We start from the raw sequence: 12,704 nt of genomic DNA on the forward strand, positions 1-12,704 counted from the left end.
CAAACTGAACGTCATGCACCTCAAAAACTATACTTAACATATCGATATAACAAGCACAAGATGTCTAGTTTTTTAAAAACTCACTTTTTCAACACATTTTCTGGATTAGATTATTTTTGTAGTAGACATAATATGTACCTATGATAAAGAAATCATATTCTAAAAATGGTCAATTCGAATATGATAATATTTTATCGCAGGGTATGTGGGTCGTTGCTCTGGATTCGACGAGCAGCGCGCCGCCCTCGTCGCGGTCATAGGAGAGGACCTCTCGCTGCCGCGCGTCGTGGCTACAATGCTCGGCAGCGACGCGTCCTGGAAGGCGATGTTCGACTTCTGCGAGTCCACCATCTCGCAGAAAAGAGGCGGGCGGAACGAGAGAGGAGAGCTCTTCCCTTTCCGCACCGATCCGTCGCCGTCGAGCCTGGGGCCGGAGGCGGGAATACGCCCGTACGTCGCGGCCCCTGTAGGTAGCGGCCTCCCCCCGGTGAAGGTCAAGAGGCGACCTGAGGGGGTAGAGGCCGCGCGGCGCGCCCAGCACTCTAGCGCGCTGCCAAGAAGATACGAAAGAGCGACCGGTTGGCGGTGTATCGCGTCCCGACCCGGCAGGCTGGTTCTGGTCCAGCGGGGTATTCCGAGACACCAGTGGCACCATCTGGGCGCCTGACGGGCTGCCGTACAGACACGGCCGACGTTTCAGAGCCTTCGATTTACCTCGAAGGCTCCGTCGGCTGGGCGTCCTTGGGGTCCGATCTCTGATCGGGGTCAGAACCCGGCTAGTGTAGGGGTGTTCCCGCGGTCAACACTATAACCAGACTCGCGACGCCCTGCGAGGACGCCCGACCCACGGGTCGATGAAGCGATCGTCGACGACCAACGACGCCGGTCTCCGCGCTACAGCAACACGCTAGGCCACCTGGGCAATGCTGCAGTATGTTCGGCGACGACAGCGACGACGAAAATGCGGACCGCATCGCAGTCCGCAGCCGCCGACGCGTCGTCCCATCCTCCTGGTGCCAGCGCGCTAGAGTGACGGTAGCGTGCGGCGCAGCCTCAACCCCCATAGGTCGCCCTGTGACCATCACCGGGAGGAGACTGCCTCCTCATAGGGGCCGGAGCTGGACAAACGCCCTCCTCCGACCCCCGGCTCGGCGGCGGTGGCACGACGCCGAGAGGGAAGAAGAGCTCCCCCTTTTCCGTTCCGCCGCCTCCTTCAGCGAGATGGTGGACTCGCAGAAGTCGAGCATCGCCTGCCAAGACATGTCATTACCGAGCATCGTAGTCACGATGGTTGACAACGACAGGTCCGGTCCTGTCTTCGTGACGAGGACGTGGCCTACGCCGAAAGCGGGGCAGTTTGCAAGCGTGTGCTCCGCCGTATCCAGTCGCAGCCACTGCACTTTTGGCACTTCGGCGTCGGCTTCCTCGGGGCGACTACATGCAGGTAGCGGCTGAAACAGTCATGTTCCGTGAATACCTACGTCGCCCGGAAGGTGACACATCCTCGGTCGCAATTCACCCAGTCCGAGAGGACCAGGCAGATGCCTCAGTGGCTCGTCGCTCGTAGGCGGGGTTCGCCAGGCGGCCAGACCACGGCTCGCCGAGATTGGAGCCTCCGCTCGCGATATAAAAAAGATATAGCTTAACCTAGAATATACGCGAACGAAAGTATAACGGTTAGTTATAATTGACACCATGGCTTGTATATAAATAATTTTTAATATATTGTAATTTAAATACTATTATAACTTTTTCGATTATTTTGTTTTTGGTGTCCTATTAAAACTAATCAGACATTATCATTAAAATGATGGAAAAGACAATGCAGACCGAATTTTTTTATTTTAAAGTTACATACTTGAAAGAACATTTAATATATCGGTATGAGAACTAATTTATCACTATTTACTTCTCTGTACCCATTTATGCCACACATAAATTTGAATATATTGAATATATTTGAATAAGTTTGAATATATAAGTTTGAAAAATATATATATAAATATATATATATATAAGTTCTGCTCTACTTACGTTCTGAAATGTTTTCCTTGCATCACGACTAAGAGAAATAAAATGACAGGTTGTAATCCGTCGTAAAGGTTCACAGAACTTAGAGTTAGACTTTTGAGGCTCTATATTTCTTTCCAAAGGCTGCTAACTCATTCGTTTCTTAAAAACAATTTGCTCGAGTTAATATGTATTTATTGTTCACACGAAAAGATTGAGAGATTTGTTTCAATTTCGATAAAAAGCGCTAATATTCAGCTTTTAGCTGTCGCTTGGAGTCGTCATGGCCTAAAGGATAAGACGTCCGGTGCATTCGTATCTAGCGATGCAACGGTGTTTGAATCCCGCCGGCGGGTACCAATTTTTGGGATACTTAGGGTCGACATTTCGAGCGATGTCCAGTTTCGGAGTCATTTGGAAGGCAAAGCCAAGTTGGCGTCCAAAATGCTGGGAGTCCTCAACAGAGCGAAGCGGTACTTCACGCCTGGACAAAGACTTTTGCTTTATAAAGCACAAGTCCGGCCTCGCATGGAGTGCTGCTCCCATCTCTGGGCCGGGGCTCCAAATACCAGCTTCTTCCATTTGACTCCATACAGAGGAGGACTGTTCGGATTGTCGATAATCCCATTCTCTCGGATAGCTTGGAACCTCTGGGTCTGCGGAGGTACTTCGGTTCCCTCTGTATTTTGTACCGTATGTTCCATGGGGAGGGCTCTGAGGAATTGTTCGAGATGATACCGGCATTTCGCTTTTACCATCGCACCGCCCGCCACCGGAGTAGATTTCATCCATACTACCTGGAGCCACTGCGGTCATCCACAGTGCGTTTCCAGAGATCTTTTTTGCCACGTACCATCCGGCTATGGAATGAGCTCCCCTCCACGGTGTTTCCCGAGCGCTATGACATATCCATCTTTAAACGAACCTAGTGGAGAGTACTTAAGCGGTAGGCAGCGGCTTGGCTCTGCCCCTGGCATTGCTGAAGTCCATGGGCGACGGTAACCACTCACCATCAAGTGGGCCGTATGCCCGTCGGCCTACAAAGGCAATAAAAAAATTGTAATGATATACGTATTTAACAAATGTTCACGATTTACTTTCACGGTGAAGGAATAACATCGTGTAATAAAAATCAACTGGTAAAATTATAATTTGCGTAATTACTGGTCGTAGAACCACTTGTGAGTCCGCACGAGTAGGTACCACCGCTCTGCCTATTACTGCCGTGAAGCAGTAACGCGTTCTGTTTGAAGGGTGGGGCAGCCGTTGTAATAATAATAATAATAATAATTTATTTCTTTATTTAACACCACATGTACAGAGTAAGCATTATAAAAAAATAATAGACGGTGACATAAGTTGGCGGCCTTATCGCTGAAAGCGATCTCTTCCAGGCAACCTTGCAGGGAGAGTAATAAGCAAACTAGCATGGACGGTGCTATATCTCAATAAACTTACATAAAAATATATACTTATATACACATGTGAAAAAGAAATACAATATAAGATAAGATTTACATACGATTAAATACAAATAAATACTAAAAATATGCAAGTAAATACAAAATAAGTAGCAACTTATACAATTATATCGTAGGAGCCATATTATTGTGCAAGGTAGTACAATTTTAATCTGAACTTGAAAATTTCCGGCGAGGACGATTGTTTGATGCTTAAGAGTAGTGAATTCCATAAACGGACTGCTTCAACCGTAAAGGAATGGTCATAAAATGACGTCCCGTGAGCCGGAAGCTTCAGCATTAAATTCTCCGATGACCTAAGTGAATGGGAGTTTGCAGTATGTAGGAAATCAAAACGTTCCTGAGGGTAGCGCGGGACGAGGAATTAAACAGGACACTGTAAAGAACAGACCATATATGAACATTCCGGCGATAACGAATAGGAAGCCACTTGAGCTTAACTCGATACTCAGATACGTGGTCATATTTGCGTAAACCAAATATAAACCTCATGATGGAATTTTGAAGACGCTCAAGTTTATTTAGCTGGGCCTCGGTTAGATCGAGATAGATAGATAGCTGGCGTCGGCATAATCAATAATAGGTAGTAACAGAGACTGTGCAAGTGCAATTTTAGTAGATGTTGGAAGAAAATTACGCAATCTACGTAAGGAACCCGCAGAGAAAAATAGTCTGCGACTGACTGACATCAGTTGTGGTCCTCATAACAAACTGCGGTCAATGATAACACCAAGATTTTTAACGGTGTCACTAAGCGGGACGTTTATCCCGTCAAGAGACAATTTTATAGGCGTCGTGGCCTAAAGGATAAGACGTCCGGTGCATTCGTATGTAGCGATGCACCGGTGTTCGAATCCCGCAGGCGGGTACCAATTTTTCTAATGAAATACGTACTCAACAAATGTTCACTATTGACTTCCACGGTGAAGGAAAAACATCGTGTAATAAAAATGAAACCCGCAAAATTATAGTTTGCGTAATCACTGGTGGTAGGACCTCTTGGGAGTCCGCACGGGTAGGTACCACCACCCCGCCTATTTCCGCCGTGAAGCAGTAATGCGTTTCGGTTCGAAGGGTGGGGCAGACGTTCCGTGTTCCGGTAACCAGTATGTGCTCCGGTAACCACTTAACACCAGGTGGGCTGAGAGGTCGTCCACTAATCTAATAAATAAAAATAAATTACCAAATATTATGATTTTCGTCCGTCATTTAGCCATTAGCATTTGATACTAAGATTTAATATATCTATCCTGACAAAAAAATATTAATTTTGTACAAACAAACAAAGTGATACTAGGATTCCGTTTGATCTCTTTGAGGGTATGATCTTAAAATTTGCTTAGGGCCAACATTTTATTTATTTATTGCTTCGATGGCTGGACGAGTTCACGGCCCACCTGGTGTTAAGTAATTACCAGAGCCCATAGACATCTACAATGTAAATGCCACCACCCACCTTGAGACATAAGTTCTAAGTCTCAGTTTCTACAGTACAACCTTCACCTTCAAACCGAAACGCATTACTGCTTCGCGGCAGAAATAGGCAGGGTGGTGGTATCTACCCGTACGAACTCATAAGACGTACAAGACGACCAGTATTATTATTATCTCTAAGACTAAATCATAAACAACATATTTAGTGTCTGTTGACTACAGTTTCTCATCTGTTTCTCAACAGATTTAACTTGATTATATACAATTACATACATAAATATATATCCGAAAAACATTACCTTCCTTAGACAAGTAAAAATTGAGCGTCACCTTGAAAACCAGTTTTTAATGTTGGATAGTTGAAGGTGTTTTAATGTTGGATAGTTGAAGGTGTTTACCTTCAACTATCCAACATTAAAAACTGGTTAAAACATAAAAAACACAATTCTATTGTATGAATATTTAACCAGAATGTTTTGTAATGTTTCATAATTTGATTTGGAACTTTTTTACTGTCACGCTTGTTCAAAAAACACAAATACATAATGATATCTATAAATGCACGCACTTTGTTTTGTTTATTTATTCTCATATACTCGTAACTCCTAAGCATCAAGTGGACGATGTCTTGTTCTGTATGCCATATAAATAAGGAATAATTTAGGTGTTTTAAATAACAATATGTTTTAAGCATTTGCAATATTTTAATCGCAGATATTAAATTAATAACGTACACTTCAAGCCCTGTCGGTGACAAACTGCAGCACGATGACAAGGTACGTGAACACAGAACGGCCCCCTGAAAAAAAAACAGTTCTTGACTTATCATTGACGGGGAGACTCACACACAGACTACCGGAACGAATGCCCTTATCCACCCCGCTATATAAGTTCCACGTCTATTTTTACAAAGATTTTTCGATCTGAAACAAAGAACTGCTCCTACTTCTAAATATTTTACTCTTAAATCTTGTCTGGTGCTGGTGCTGACCCGGCATGGATGCTTCGCTATCTGCAGCGGATAGGAGCTGAGCCGGCGACGAGGTGCCAACATAGTGGACACGACCTGGAAACCGCGGAACATACCCTCGCTGTCTGCCCCGCTTTCCACACCTATCTGTCGCCGCCGAGCCGGGGGCCGGAGGAGAACTTTTGCCCGACTGCGGCCCCTGTAGGAGGTGACCTCCCTCGGTAAAGACCGAGACAGGGCCGGGGCGACCTGAGGGGTTGAGGCTGCGCGGGTGATGTCTGCACTCTAGCGCGCTGGCAGCAGTTCCACGGAACTGTTGTGTAAGAGCAACCGATTGGCGGTGTATGGCGTTTCGGCCTGTCAGGGTGCCGTACCGAGACGGCCGACGTAGAGTCGTTGACTATCGCCTCGATGACCCGTCGGTCAGGCGTCCCAGGGGTTGTGCCGCGAGTCTGGTTGTAATATTGACCGCGAGAACCCCCTACTCTACCTGGGTTCTGATCCCGGGCGGAAATAGGACGTCGGGTGAGAGAGTGCAAAGGGAGTCATTTGGTGGGTAGGACTCTAAACATCCTTGGACCCGCGGTCTGCTCTCAACATCTGCAGACGCGCGCCCCTAGGCGCGGGGACCTCGTAGAGGGTTCGGCCCCCGGCCCGGAAAAAAGGGATTTTTTGTAAGATTCAACTCACACATACCCCACCCACGCGGCGGATGGGGACTGTGGGATTTTCTTTTGTACAATAAAAATCTCTTAAGTCGAAGGCATATTGTACCTCTATAGGGTATTTTTCGTGACCCGACCTTGAATTACCCGGGTCTGGTTACTGAAAAACATATACCTATGTAAATGTATAGTAGCATTTCTCAATGCTACGAAACCATATTTCTTCTTTCTGCAGAAAGAATAACAGTTTGACTTGCAATACTTAAAGCAATTTATTATCCGTAATACTTTTGGGCGAATTTCTCAATGCTACGAAACCATATTTCTTCTTTCTGCAGAAAGAATAACAGTTTGACTTGCAATACTTAAAGCAATTATTATCCGTAATACTTTGGGCGAATTTCTCAATGCTACGAAACCATATTATTCTTCTTTCTGCAGAAAGAATAACAATTTGACTTGCAATACTTAAAGCAATTTATTATCCGTAAATACTTTGGGCGATTAACTATTATATTTTATCACTAAAAACCAAAATTATCATTCTGTAACAGCGGTAACGTAACGAATAAACTGAAGCATTTCATTTAAATCAATTTAAAAATACAATGGAATTAACAACTAAAATCAGATTTTTATTCAGTTTTTTAAGAATTTAATAATAATTTGTTTACCTACTGGAAAAAAGGAATGTGTTCGGAGACTTTAAATTTTTACTTACGCCTTAATTCCCGGCTACGTTACAGGAGACCAACACAATACAACGTCAATCCCGACACCCAACTTAAGACAAGAGGTCGAAGTCTCCATTGTATCAGATTCAACAGTAATTTTTCTACTACTACTTTTGTCATAAATAAATTACAAGTAAATGTAAATTCCTTACCTCATACAACAGAGCATTGTTTAATTCGAAAAGGCCATTGGCGGTAAACTTAGGGAACCTCGTGTAGAAGTTGCATCGACAAACGCATCGCCTACAACAATAATTGTCTCTTAAATTTGCTGTAAATCATCACGGCCTTAGGGATAAATGCCGAAAGTATGCTTATCAAATAATGAGACTTACCGGAGTACTGATTACGTTTAAGGAGATATTTAACTTACACACGTGTTTCACAAACGACTTTCACAATGAAGAATAACATCATACAATAAAAAACAAATCCAAAAAAGTTATAAATATGCATATTACTGGTGTTAGAATGTATCTTAAATCTATAAACGACCATTCTTGTATATAAATATACAAATAATCTGAATCTCGGCCACGGCTTCAACAATTTTCATAAAATTTAATATACCTATATATAGTTGAGTCGTCGTGCCTAAAGGATAAGACGTTCGGTGCATTCGTATGTAGCGATGCAACGGTGTTCGAATTCGCAAGCGAGTACCAATTTTCTAATGAAATACGTACTCAACAAATGTCCACGATTTACTTCCACGGTGAAGGATAATAAAAATATGTAATAAAATCAAACCCGCAAAAATTATAATTTGGGTAATCACTGGTGGTAGGACCTTTGTGAGTTCACCCCACCTATTTCCGCCGTCAAGCAGTAATGCGTTCGGTTCGAAGGTGGGGTAGCCGTTGTAACTATACTGAGACCTTAGAACTTATATCTCGAGTGGGTGGCGCATTTACGTTGTAGATTTCTATGGGCTCCAGTAACCACTTAACCAGGTGGGCTGTGAGCTCGTCCATCCACCTAAGCTATAAAAAAAACGGGATTTTCGGGGGCGATAAATCGATCTAGCTACGATTTATTTTCAGAAAATATTGTTTTATTCGTGTTTTTCATAATAGCTTTATCGATAATTTTGATTTTTTCTTTAAATAACCAGTTCATATTTTTTTTATTATTCTGTCCGTATGATCGAAAATATTATTCATATTTCATCATTTTATCAATATGTATTCGTATTTAAATATAATTTCTAAACAACACAATTAAAAAAAAAAATTATCCAGTCATTATCCAGTTATACATTTAAGCCCCCTGAATACCTACCACTCTTGCTCACTACTACCACCAAGAAGACATGCGTTCCGGTTTGATGGACCTCATATATCAAGGCGTGTGATGGCATTAACGTTTCGATATCATTGTCTCCAGAAACTATTTAACACTAAATAGACGGTGAACTTGTTACTCTTCCGGCGGTATGGAAAAAAGCGGACGTTATCGGTATACACAAGCCGGGCAAACCGAATAATGAAACCGCTAGTTACCGTCCGATTAGTCTCCTCCCAGCGATAGGCAAAATTACGAACGGCTCCTTCGGAAACGCCTCTGGGACTTCGTTACCGCGAATAAAATTCTAATAGACGAGCAGTTTGGATTCCGCGCCAAACACTCGTGCGTACAACAAGTGCACCGCCTCACGGAGCAATCTTAATAGGGCTAAATAGGCGTAAACAAATCCCGACCGGCGCCCTCTTCTTCGATGTAGCGAAGGCGTTCGACAAAGTCTGGCACAACGGTTTGATCTACAAACTGTACAACATGGGAGTGCCAGACAGACTCGTGCTCATCATACGAGACTTCTTGTCGAACCGTTCGTTTCGATATCGAGTAGAGGGAACTCGTTCTCGTCCCCGTCATCTGACTGCCGGAGTCCCGCAAGGCTCCGCACTCTCGCCGTTACTATTTAGTTTGTATATCAACGATATACCCCGGTCTCCGGAGACCCATCTAGCGCTCTTCGCCGATGACAGGCTATCTACTACTCGTGTAGGAAGATGTCGTTGTTCATCGGCGACTCCAGACCGCAGTAAACACCATGGGACAGTGGTTCCGGAAGTGGCGAATAGACATTAACCCACGAAAAAGCACAGCGGTGCTATTCAAAAGGGGTCGCCCTCCGAATACCACTTCGAGCACCCACTCCCCAATAGGCGCGTAAACACTCCGCTGTTAGCCCATCACCCTCTTTGACCAGCCCATACCGTGGGCCCGAAGGCCAAATACCTAGGCGTCACCCTCGACAGAGGGATGACATTCCGTCCCCACGTAAAACGGTACGCGATCGCGCCGCGTTTATACTAGGACGATCTACCCAATGCTTTGTAGACGAAGCAAACTGCCCCTCCGTAACAAGGTAACCCTCTACAAAACTTGCATACGCCCCGTCATGACGTATGCAAGCGTAGTGTTCGCTCACGCGGCCCGCACCAACTTGAAACCCCTTCAGGTTATACAATCCCGATTCTGCAGGATAGCCGTCGGAGCCACCATGGTTCCAGAGGAACGTGGATCTCCACGATGACCTGGAGCTCGACCCCGTCAGTAAGTATCTACAGTCGGCATCGCTGCGCCACTTTGAGAAGACGGCACGACATGAGACCCTCTTTCGTGACGCCGGAAACTACATACCCGATCCTGTAGACGTTGGTAAACCGTCGACGTGCCCAAAGCACGTCATCACGGATCCTCCTGATCCATTAACGGTGCTTTTAGGCAATACAAGCACCGGTCACCGTCCTCGTCGAACCCGTCGCTTGCGACGAAGGGCTCGACGAGCGAATTAACCCACAGACACAGCCCACTGAGTTTCTCGCCGGATCTTCTCAGTGGGTCGCGCTTCCGATCCGGTGGTAGATTCTGCGAAGCACTGCTCTGCTAGGGCGGTGTTAGCAATTCTCCGGTTTGAGCCCACGCGAGCTCACCTACACAAGCTAGGGTACGCTGATATAGCCTCTCAGGCTATAGCATAGGTAGGGAAACAAAATACTCTTCTTAGGAAAAAATATTATTTTGACAATGCTTCTCGCAAACTATGCTATAAATAAATAAACAATTCATCTTCTTGATGTTAAATTTAGCAGATTAATTATAATTTATTAACACGAATTAGCTCTGTCTGTCTGTTACGTTTTCATTCCAAAACTACTGAACCTATGTTTACGAATTCGGTACAGAATTAGTTTTAACCCTGTGGTTATAAAGAATGGTCCATTGAAAGCTACGGAAAGCTACTTGTAACGTAAAATATTACGTACTTCTGTGTTAACTTCTGAGTCAAAATCACTATTTATTATTTCGTGAATCACGAAAGAAGTATTCTTCGTCTGTAAATAAAAATATAATTGCTAGATATAAAGACTAGAATGTAATCATTTTAATCAAGTAATCTTACTTCAGAATAGCTTATTAAACTATCAATGTATATTTCCCAATCGTCTGTACTAATAATAATATCTCACAATATTTTTCAACTAAATCCTCACACTATAATCCCTGTTACATTGCCACTTTGGGAATAATGACAAAGGGAAGATCTTCCACCGAGCGGGTGAAATTTCTCGGTAGACTGACGGTCCGAATTTTGTTGTTCGGAACTTGTATATATGCCAAATATCTTGTGTTATATGATAGCTAACGCCACATCAACTCCTTTGCAATGCCCATCAATTTAAAAAGGATCTACAGGCTTCACCCGCCGGATTGCTCTATGACAAACCTCTAGGAGATTTAAATCTCCCGGTAAATTTGTCAATCAAACCGTACCCAGTACAATGGTCGTAACCCACTTCACTGCTCAATTAAGTTCTTTCGCCAAAAAAATACAGCGGATCCCCGCCCTACGGCATAATAAACAAAGGAACAAACTTTTCAAGGAGAAACGCCGCATATGTCTACCTACGAGACGACTCTTCGCGTCTCCATTTCTGCCAGCTTTCACAGAACCACACCAGGTTTTGGAACGGCACGAAAAAAAATTAAAAATACTGAACAAGGGTAAACTGATAATCGTTACTACAGACCGCCACAAACCAGCTTAGTCTTAGCTGAAGAGGGTTCCTTACAGGGGATTCGTGGGCAATTATGAATTCATCAAGCTCCCACAGAAATCCTTTGGTAGTACCTAAAGCAACGGTATTGGACGACATGTCCGGTTTCCAAATTATTATCGCCCGCGTCTCTGGAGGGTAGGGATATTATGAGCTACTACATATTATTATACACTCACACACAACTGAGACTCATTTACATACACCACACATTACATTTAATACCGCGCACACCAATTATCGCTTGCTAAATTAAAACGAAAAGTTTTTGCCTCGTTGCATAATGAATTAAATTAAACTTACATACCTCTCGCGTAATGGATTCACTGAAATAAACATTTGCGTAAATAATGCTGAGAGCATGCGACATCTGCCAAAAGACACAAATCAAGAAATCCACATACTTCTTTACATCATACAGCAACCCTGAGCGGTAGCCTCCATGAAATAAAACATGTACAATATTATAAATACCATATACAACAGCATGGTCAAGACCAAAGCTGTACCGTACATTCGCTTTATGGCTTCCGTTGCCTTGTATAACATGCTATAGATTCTCGCACAAGCCTTGATCTTCTCGCAAACAATTCTATCTTGAAGCCTCTGCACTTTCTCCAAGTCAGGGGCCACTTTGTTACGGACAAAAACTTTGTACTCCCAAGCACTACGAGTCTTTATTCACTAAGAACTTTATTGATATATTTGTATCTGCCAGAAGCATAATGTGAAGTTATAACAAAAGAAAGTGCATCAGTGTAGACGACTTGGTATAGTTTCTCAGTTGGAACAATGACACTTAGATTTTCCAATGATAGCCATATACAAAACATGCGAACAAGAAAGTCACCGAGTTGAGCGATCGAATGACGAGAGCTGTTTTAGCGTTTTTATTGTAGTCCACAGCCTCGCCCATATTTCTATTGCGCTATCGATATCTACAATCCTTTGTATAAAAACTTGGTTTCCACTCATACGGAACGGAACCTTCCACATCGAATAAGTGACGTAGACTATTGAAGCTATTCTCTCGAAGTCATCGCCATAACGCTTCAATTTCGTATTGTATATCGTTCGCAAATCGTTTGGTCTTCACTATGGGCTTTGTACGTGCAATAAAAATATAAAATATACCAGAATAAAAGAATATTGTACCGATGAAACTAATTTAGTAACGATACGATTTCAGAGTTGACAGCGAGATATACCACGGAAACTCCAGATATTTTCCTTATAAGATCAGAAGGTAGCAACGCTTCGACGATGTTGTTATAGTTTCGGGTGTTTAGCAGTTTGTTAAATTTTTTTTTTCTTTCTCTCATTTTGTATTACGTGGGTATCAACCA

At 43.5% G+C, this 12,704-nt stretch overlaps 1 pseudogene; it reads right to left on the reverse strand.

Annotated features, from left to right (window-relative positions):
- Positions 1-80: 80 nt before the first annotated feature.
- Positions 81-12,680, reverse strand: LOC149500365 (uncharacterized; annotated as a pseudogene).
- Between the last annotated feature and the right edge of the window lie 24 nt (positions 12,681-12,704).

The sequence above is a fragment of the Bombyx mandarina genome, chromosome 22 (assembly GCF_030267445.1).
Source record: "Bombyx mandarina strain Sakado chromosome 22, ASM3026744v2".
Taxonomy (NCBI): Eukaryota; Metazoa; Arthropoda; class Insecta; order Lepidoptera; family Bombycidae; genus Bombyx; species Bombyx mandarina.